Raw genomic sequence first — 7,707 nt, forward strand, 5'->3', positions numbered from 1 at the left:
AAGTAAGTCATTTGCGTAGAGACTGAGGCAAAATAAATAGCTCTAAGCATCCACATGAGGCACCTGATTAAGCAGGGCTCTTTGTTCATTGTTTGGTACAGGGGCTATTAAAAGACCGTGTTGAATGGTAAAGTTCTTCCAGCGCTCTTAAAAAAAGTATTTATAGCGTAATTGAGGATATTTTAAAACAGGGAATGGAAAATCAATTTCCAAAATGGCGGCTTGTGTGGGTGCTCACTGCTTCTAAGAATAAGCTGTTGGAGGAGGCTTGGGCGGTCACGGTGGCGCAGCGGTAGAGTTGCCGCCTTACAGCGCTAGCAGCGCCGGAGACCCGGGTTCGATCCCGACCACGGGCGCCGCCTGCACGGAGTTTGTACGTTCTCCCCGTGACCTGCGTGGGTTTTCTCCGAGATCTTCGGTTTCCTCCCACGCTCCAAAGGCGTGCAGGTTTGTAGGTTATTTGGCTTGGTATAAATGTAAAAGACTGTCCCTAGTGTGTGTAGGATAGTGTGTATGGGCGGGGATCACTGGTCAATGCGGGCCGAAGGGCCTGTTTCGTGCTGTATCTCTAAACAAAATTGAAACTATCATCATATCATATCATATATATACAGCCGGAAACAGGCCTTTTCGGCCCTCCAAGTCCGTGCCGCCCAGCGATCCCCGCACATTAACACCATCCTACACCCACTAGGGACAATTTTTACATTTTACCCAGCCAATTAACCTACATACCTGTACGTCTTTGGAGTGTGGGAGGAAACCGAAGATCTCGGAGAAAACCCACGCAGGTCACGGGGAGAACGTACAAACTCCTTACAGTGCAGCACCCGTAGTCAGGATCGAACCTGAGTCTCCGGTGCTGCTTTCGCTTTAAAGCAGCAACTCTACCGCTGCGCTACCGTGCCGCCCTAGGCTCAGCAGGTCAGGCAACATCTGTACAGATGAGCGCGTCCAGCTGTTTTTTGCTCAGGATTCCAGCATCTGCGGCCTCTTGTGTCTCGACATTCTAGGAATAGTTGCTTGACAGCTTTCTCTTGCTGCCTAGAGTTTTTGTTCCAGGTGATCTCATGTAGTAAGTTAGGCACAGCCATTTAATAAGTTAGGTGTGAGTCTGAAGAAGGTTCTGGACCCGAAACGTCACCATTTTCCTTCTCTCCAGAGGTGCCGCCCGTCCCGCTGAGTTACTCCGGCTTTTTGCGTCTCTCTTCGGGGTAAGCCAGCATCATACTCATTTAGTCAGTTGACATGTTATGTTCAAGGAGGGAACGGTGGCGCAGCGGTAGAGTTGCTGCCTCACAGCGCCAGAGTGCCTGGTTCGATCCCCGACTACGACGCTGCCTGTATGGATTTTGTATGTTCTCTCCGTGACCTGCGCGGGTTTTCTCCCGGTGCTCCGGCTTCCGAAAGATGTATGGGACTGCAGCCAATTGGGCTTCCGTAAATTGCCCCTGGTGTGTGGGATGCAAAAGTGGAATAACATAGAACTGGTTTAAAACTAAAACCTGTTTGGTGCTGTATTATTATCTGAATGGTGTCAAGTTAGGAGGAGGGGGAGTTCAACGAGATCTGGGTGTCCTAGTGCATCAGTCAATGAAAGGAAGCATGCAGGTACAGCAGGCAGTGAAGAAAGCCAATGGAATGTTGGCCTTCGTAACAAGAGGAGTTGAGTATAGGAGCAAAGAGGTCCTTCTGCAGTTGTACCGGGCCCTGGTGAGACCGCACCTGGAGTACTGTGTGCAGTTTTGGTCTCCAAATTTGAGGAAGGATATTCTTGCTATGGAGGGCGTGCAGCGTAGGTTCACTAGGTTAATTCCCGGAATGGCGGGACTGTCGTATGTTGAAAGGCTGGAGCGATTGGGCTTGTATACACTGGAATTTAGAAGGATGAGGGGGGATCTTATTGAAACATATAAGATAATTAGGGGATTGGACACATTAGAGGCAGGAAACATGTTCCCAATGTTGGGGGAGTCCAGAACAAGGGGCCACAGTTTAAGAATAAGGGGTAGGCCATTTAGAACGGAGATGAGGAAGAACTTTTTCAGTCAGAGAGTTGTGAAGGTGTGGAATTCTCTGCCTCAGAAGGCAGTGGAGGCCAGTTCGTTGGATGCTTTCAAGAGAGAGCTGGATAGAGCTCTTAAGGATAGCGGAGTGAGGGGGTATGGGGAGAAGGCAGGAACGGGGTACTGATGGAGAGTGATCAGCCATGATCGCATTGAATGGCGGTGCTGGCTCGAAGGGCTGAATGGCCTACTCCTGCACCTATTGTCTATTGTCTATTGTATTTCTAAACTAAATTGAAACTAGGCTCCGAAGTTTACATTCTTCGGAGATATAGAATGGGGAACTAATGTAATCAATGATAGTTATCAATGACACAAAATGCTGGAGTAACTCAGCGGGACAGACAGCATCTCTGGAGAGAAGGAATGGTGAGATGCTGCCTGCCCCGCTGAGTTACTCCAGCATTTTCGATTTAAACCAGCATCTGCAGTTCTTTCCTAAACATTGTTATCAATAGTCTTAAGAAGTTGTAAATCTGTGGAATTCTCTGCCTCAGAAGGCAGTGGAGGCAATAGACAATAGACAATAGACAATAGGTGCAGGAGTAGGCCATTCAGCCCTTCGAGCCAGCACCGCCATTCAATGCGATCATGGCTGATCACTCTCAATCAGTACCCCGTTCCTGCCTTCTCCCCATACCCCCTCACTCCGCTATCCTTAAGAGCTCTATCCAGCTCTCTCTTGAAAGCATCCAACGAACTGGCCTCCACTGCCTTCTGAGGCAGAGAATTCCACACCTTCACCACTCTCTGACTGAAAAAGTTCTTCCTCATCTCCATTCTAAATGGCCTACCCCTTATTCTTAAACTGTGGCCAATTCTCTGAATGCATTCAAGAGAGAGCTAGATAGAGCTCTTTTTAAGGATAGCGGAGTCAGGGGGTATGGGGAGAAGGCAGGAACGGGGTACTGATTGAGAATGATCAGCCATGATCACATTGAATGGCGGTGCTGGCTCGAAGGGCCGAATGGCCTACTCCTGCACCTATTGTCTATTGTCTATAGTCTATTGTCTATAGGGTTATGACCACAATCATGATGATAGGTCTGTAGCCTCCAGTGTTCTGTGTGTTAAATGTGTAGACCTGTTAAAAAAAGTATCTGTCTGTTAACATTTGAAGATCTATTTGTTCTTGCTACATCTGCGTTGACATTGTTTGTGAGAGAGGACAAGTGAGATAAGATCTTTGAAAGTCCAACTCTTGTTCCACCAAAGTAACAGAGGTTTTAGTTTACGAAATGTGTAGGAAGGAACTGCAGATGCTGGTTTAAACCGAAAAATGCTGGAGTAACTCAGCGGGTCGGGCAGCATCTCTGGAGAGAAGGAATGGGTGAAGTTTCAGGTCAAGACCCTCCTCGACCCAAAACGTCACCTATACCTTCTCTCCAGAGATGCTGCCCGACCCGCTGAGTTACTCCAGCTGTTTGTGTCTATCTTAGGTTTAGTTCAGTTTTGTCTGGAAATACAGCGTGGAAACTGGCCCTTTGGCCCACTGAGTCTGTGCCGTCCAGCGATCCCCGCACATTAACACTATCCTACACAGTTAAAATTATACTGAGCCAATAAGCCCACGGTGGCGCAGCGGTAGAGTTGCTGCCTTACAGCGAATGCAGCGCCGGAGACCCGGGTTCGATCCTGACTACGGGCGCCGTCTGTACGGAGTTTGTACGTTCTCCCCGTGACCTGCGTGGGTTTTCTCCGAGATCTTCGGTTTCCTCCCACACTCCAAAGACGTGCAGGTATGTAGGTTAATTGGCTGGGCTAATTTTTAAAGAAAGAAAAAATTGTCCCTAGTTTGTGTGTAGGATAGTGTTAGTGTGCGGGGATCGCTGGGGCGGCACGGACCCGGTGGGCCGAAGGGCCTGTTTCCGCGCTGTATATCTAAATCTAAAAAAAAAATCTAACATAAAATCTAAAAACAAAATCTGGACGCCTTTGAAGTGTGGGAGGAAACCAGAGATCTCAGAGAAAACTCGTGCAGGTCACGGGGAGAGCGTACAAACTCCGTACAGACAGCGCCCGTAGTCGGGATCGAACCCGGTTCCCTGGCGCTGTGAGGCAGCAACTCTACCGCTGCGCCACCGTGCCGACCTGAACATGTGTACTTGATCTTGCTACATTAATGTTGACATTGGTTGTGACTAGGGTTGCCAACTTCCTCACTCCCAAATACGGGACAAGGGGTGACGTCACCGCCCCGCGCCCCGCGTGACCTCACCCAGCTAGCTGGCTGGGTGAGGTCACGCGGGGCGGTGACGTCACCCATTGTCCCTTATTTGGGAGTGAGGAAGTTGGCAACCCTACTAATACGGGACAAGGGTGGTCCCGTACGGGACAAACCAAAATATGGGATGTCCCGGCTAATACGGGACAGTTGGCGACCCTAAGTGTGGCCCCTTGTACTTCCAGGCGCCCCGGTGCCAGTGAATGCCCACTGCCACACCAACCCCAGGGCAACTCTGTGCCAGCGATCTGTCACACTGTCTTCGAGAGATGTTGGAGTAACTCAGCGGGACAGGCAGCATCTCTGGAGAGAAGGATGAAGACGAAGGGTCTGAAGGAGGGTCTCGACCCGAAACGTCGCCCGTTCCTTCTATCCGGAGATGCTGCCTGTCCCGCTGAGTTACTCCAGCATTTTGTGTCTGCCTTTGGTGTAAACCAGCATCTGCAGTTCCTTCCCAAACAATATTGGAGAGATTCCCTGGTCAACACTGCCCTCTGCTGCCCGAGGGAGACAATCACAACAGGCTGGCCAATGTTGAGTAAATGCTGGAGTAACTCAGCGGGTCAGGCAGCATCTCCGGAGAGAAGGAATGGGTGACGTTTCGGGTCGAGACCCTTCTTCCAGACACAGGGGAGTCCAGAACCAGGGGCCACAGTTTAAGAATAAGGGGTCGGCCATTCAGAACTGAGATGAGGAAAAACTTTTTCAGTCAGAGAGTTGTGAATCTGTGGAATTCTCTGCCTCAGAAGGCAGTGGAGGCCGATTCTCTGGATGCATTCAAGAGAGAGTTAGATAGAGCTCTTAAGGATAGCGGAGTCAGGGGGAATGGGGAGAAGGCAGGAACGGGGTACTGATTGAGAATGATCAGCCATGATCACATTGAATGGCGGTGCTGGCTTGAAGGGCCGAATGGCCTCCTCCTGCACCTATTGTCTATTGTCTATTGTCAGGTGAGGAGGATTAATTGATAGGTTGTTGATTGGACAGAGATGAAAAGCCAGAAGGTGTGAGGCAACAGGATTGAAGGATTAGTAAGATCATAAGGTCATAGGAGAAGAATTAGGCCATTCGGCCCATCGAGTCTACTCCGCCATTCAATCATGGCTGATCTCTCTCTCCCTCCCAACCCTATTCTCCTGCCTTCTCCCCACAACCCCTGACACCCGCACTAATCCAGAATCTCTCTAACTCTTAAAAATATCCACTGACTGGTCCTCCACAGCCGTCTGTGGCAAAGAATTCCACAGATTCACCACCCTCTGACTGAAGAAATTTCTCCTCATCTCCTTCCTAAAGGAACGTCCTTTAATTCTGAGGCTGTGGCCTCTGGTCCTAGACTCTCCCACTAGTGGAAACACCCTCTCCACATCCATTCTGTGGGGTGAATGTCGTGGTACAGGGGGGTGGATGAAGTGGGAGGGGAGGGGAGTGGGAGGGGGAGGGGTGGGGTGGAAGTGGGGGAAGGGGTTATTTGGGGGAAGTAGGGATTTGGGGAAGTGAGTTTAAAGGAAACTTAAACTTTAGACAATAGACAATAGGTGCAGGAGGAGGCCATTCGGCCCTTCGAGCCAGCACCGCCATTCAATGTGATCATGGCTGATCATTCTCAATCAGTACCCCGTTCCTGCCTTCTCCCCATACCCCCTGACTCCGCTATCCTTAAGAGCTCTATCCAGCTCTCTCTTGAAAGCATTCAGAGAATTGGCCTCCACTGCCCTCTGTGGCAGAGAATTCCACAGATTCACAACTCTCTGACTGAAAAAGTCTTTCCTCATCTCCGTTCTAAATGGCCTACCCCTTATTCTTAAACTGTGGCCCCTTGTTCTGGACTCCCCCAACATTGGGAACATGTTTCCTGCCTCTAACGTGTCCAACCCCTTAATAATCTTATACGTTTCGATAAGATCCCCTCTCATCCTTCTAAATGCCAGTGTATACAAGCCTAGCCGCTCCAGTCTTTCAACATATGACAGTCCCGCCATTCCGGGAATTACCGTTGGAAGAAAATATTTCCAGCATTTTTTCATGGTGCACAATTTCTTCTCCAAGTTATCAACTGGTGACGGTTGGCCACAGTTTAAGAATAAGGGGTAGGCCATTTAGAACTGAGATGAGGAAAAACTTTTTCAGTCAGAGAGTTGTGAATCTGTGGAATTCTCTGCCTGCCTATACAATCCCAGCCAAAGCCAATAGTTCGAAGAAGGGTCTCAACCAGAAACGTCACTGATTCCTTCTCTCCAGAGATGCTGCCTGACCCGCTGAGTTACTGCAGCATTTTGTGTCCAACTTCGGACTGAAGAAGGGTAGTTTAGTTTGGTTTAGTTCGGAGATACAGCGCGGAAACAGGCCCTTCGGCCCACCGGGTCCGCGCCGACCAGCGATCCCCGCACGCTAACACCATCCCACACACACTGGGGACAATTTACATCGACACCAAGCCAATTAGCCTTCAGACGTGGAGTGTGGGTGGAAAGTGGAGCACCTGGAGAAAACCCACTCGGTCACAGGGAGAACCAATTGCGTACAGACAGCGCCCGTGGGCAGGATCGAACACGGGTCTCTGGCGCTGTGAGGCAGCAACTCTGCCGCTGCGCCAACTCAGAATTCTGCTCCTAGAACTTAGTAGCAAATGAAAAGGCAGAGACCCACCCCACCCTGGCCACACTCTCTCTGACCCACACCACCCTGGCCACACTCTCACTGACCCACACCACCCTGACCCACACCACCCTGGCCACACTCTCACTGACCCACACTGACCCACACTCTCACTGACCCACACCACCCTGGCCACACTCTCACTGACCCACACTACCCTGACCCACACTCTCACTGACCCACACCCTGTACTGACCCACACCACCCTGGCCACACTCCCACTGACCCACACCACCTTGGCCACATTCTCACTGGCTCACACACCCTGGCCACACTGACTCACACACCCTGGCCACACTCTCACTGACCCACACTCTCACTGACCCACACCACAATAGACAATAAACAATAGACAATAGGTGCAGGAGGAGGCCATTCAGCCCTTCGAGCCAGCACCACAGGGGGGTGGATGAAGTGGGAGGGGAGGGGAGTGGGAGGGGGAGGGGAGTGGGAGGGGGGAGGGGAGTGGGAGGGGGAGGGGAGTGGGAGGGGGAGGGGAGTGGGAGGGGGAGAGGTGGGGTGGAAGTGGGGGAAGGGGTTATTTGGGGGAAGAAGGGATTTGGGAAACTTAAACTTTAGACAATAGACAATAGGTGCAGGAGGAGGCCATTCGGCCCTTCGACCCTGTACGCACCACCATTCAATGTGATCATGGCTGATCATTCTCAATCAGTACCCCGTTCCTGCCTTCTCCCCATACCCCCTGACTCCGCTATCCTTAAGAGCTCTATCCAGCTCTCTCTTGAAAGCATTCAGAGA

Source organism: Rhinoraja longicauda, chromosome 41, assembly GCF_053455715.1.
Source record: "Rhinoraja longicauda isolate Sanriku21f chromosome 41, sRhiLon1.1, whole genome shotgun sequence".
Lineage (NCBI taxonomy): Eukaryota > Metazoa > Chordata > Chondrichthyes > Rajiformes > Arhynchobatidae > Rhinoraja > Rhinoraja longicauda.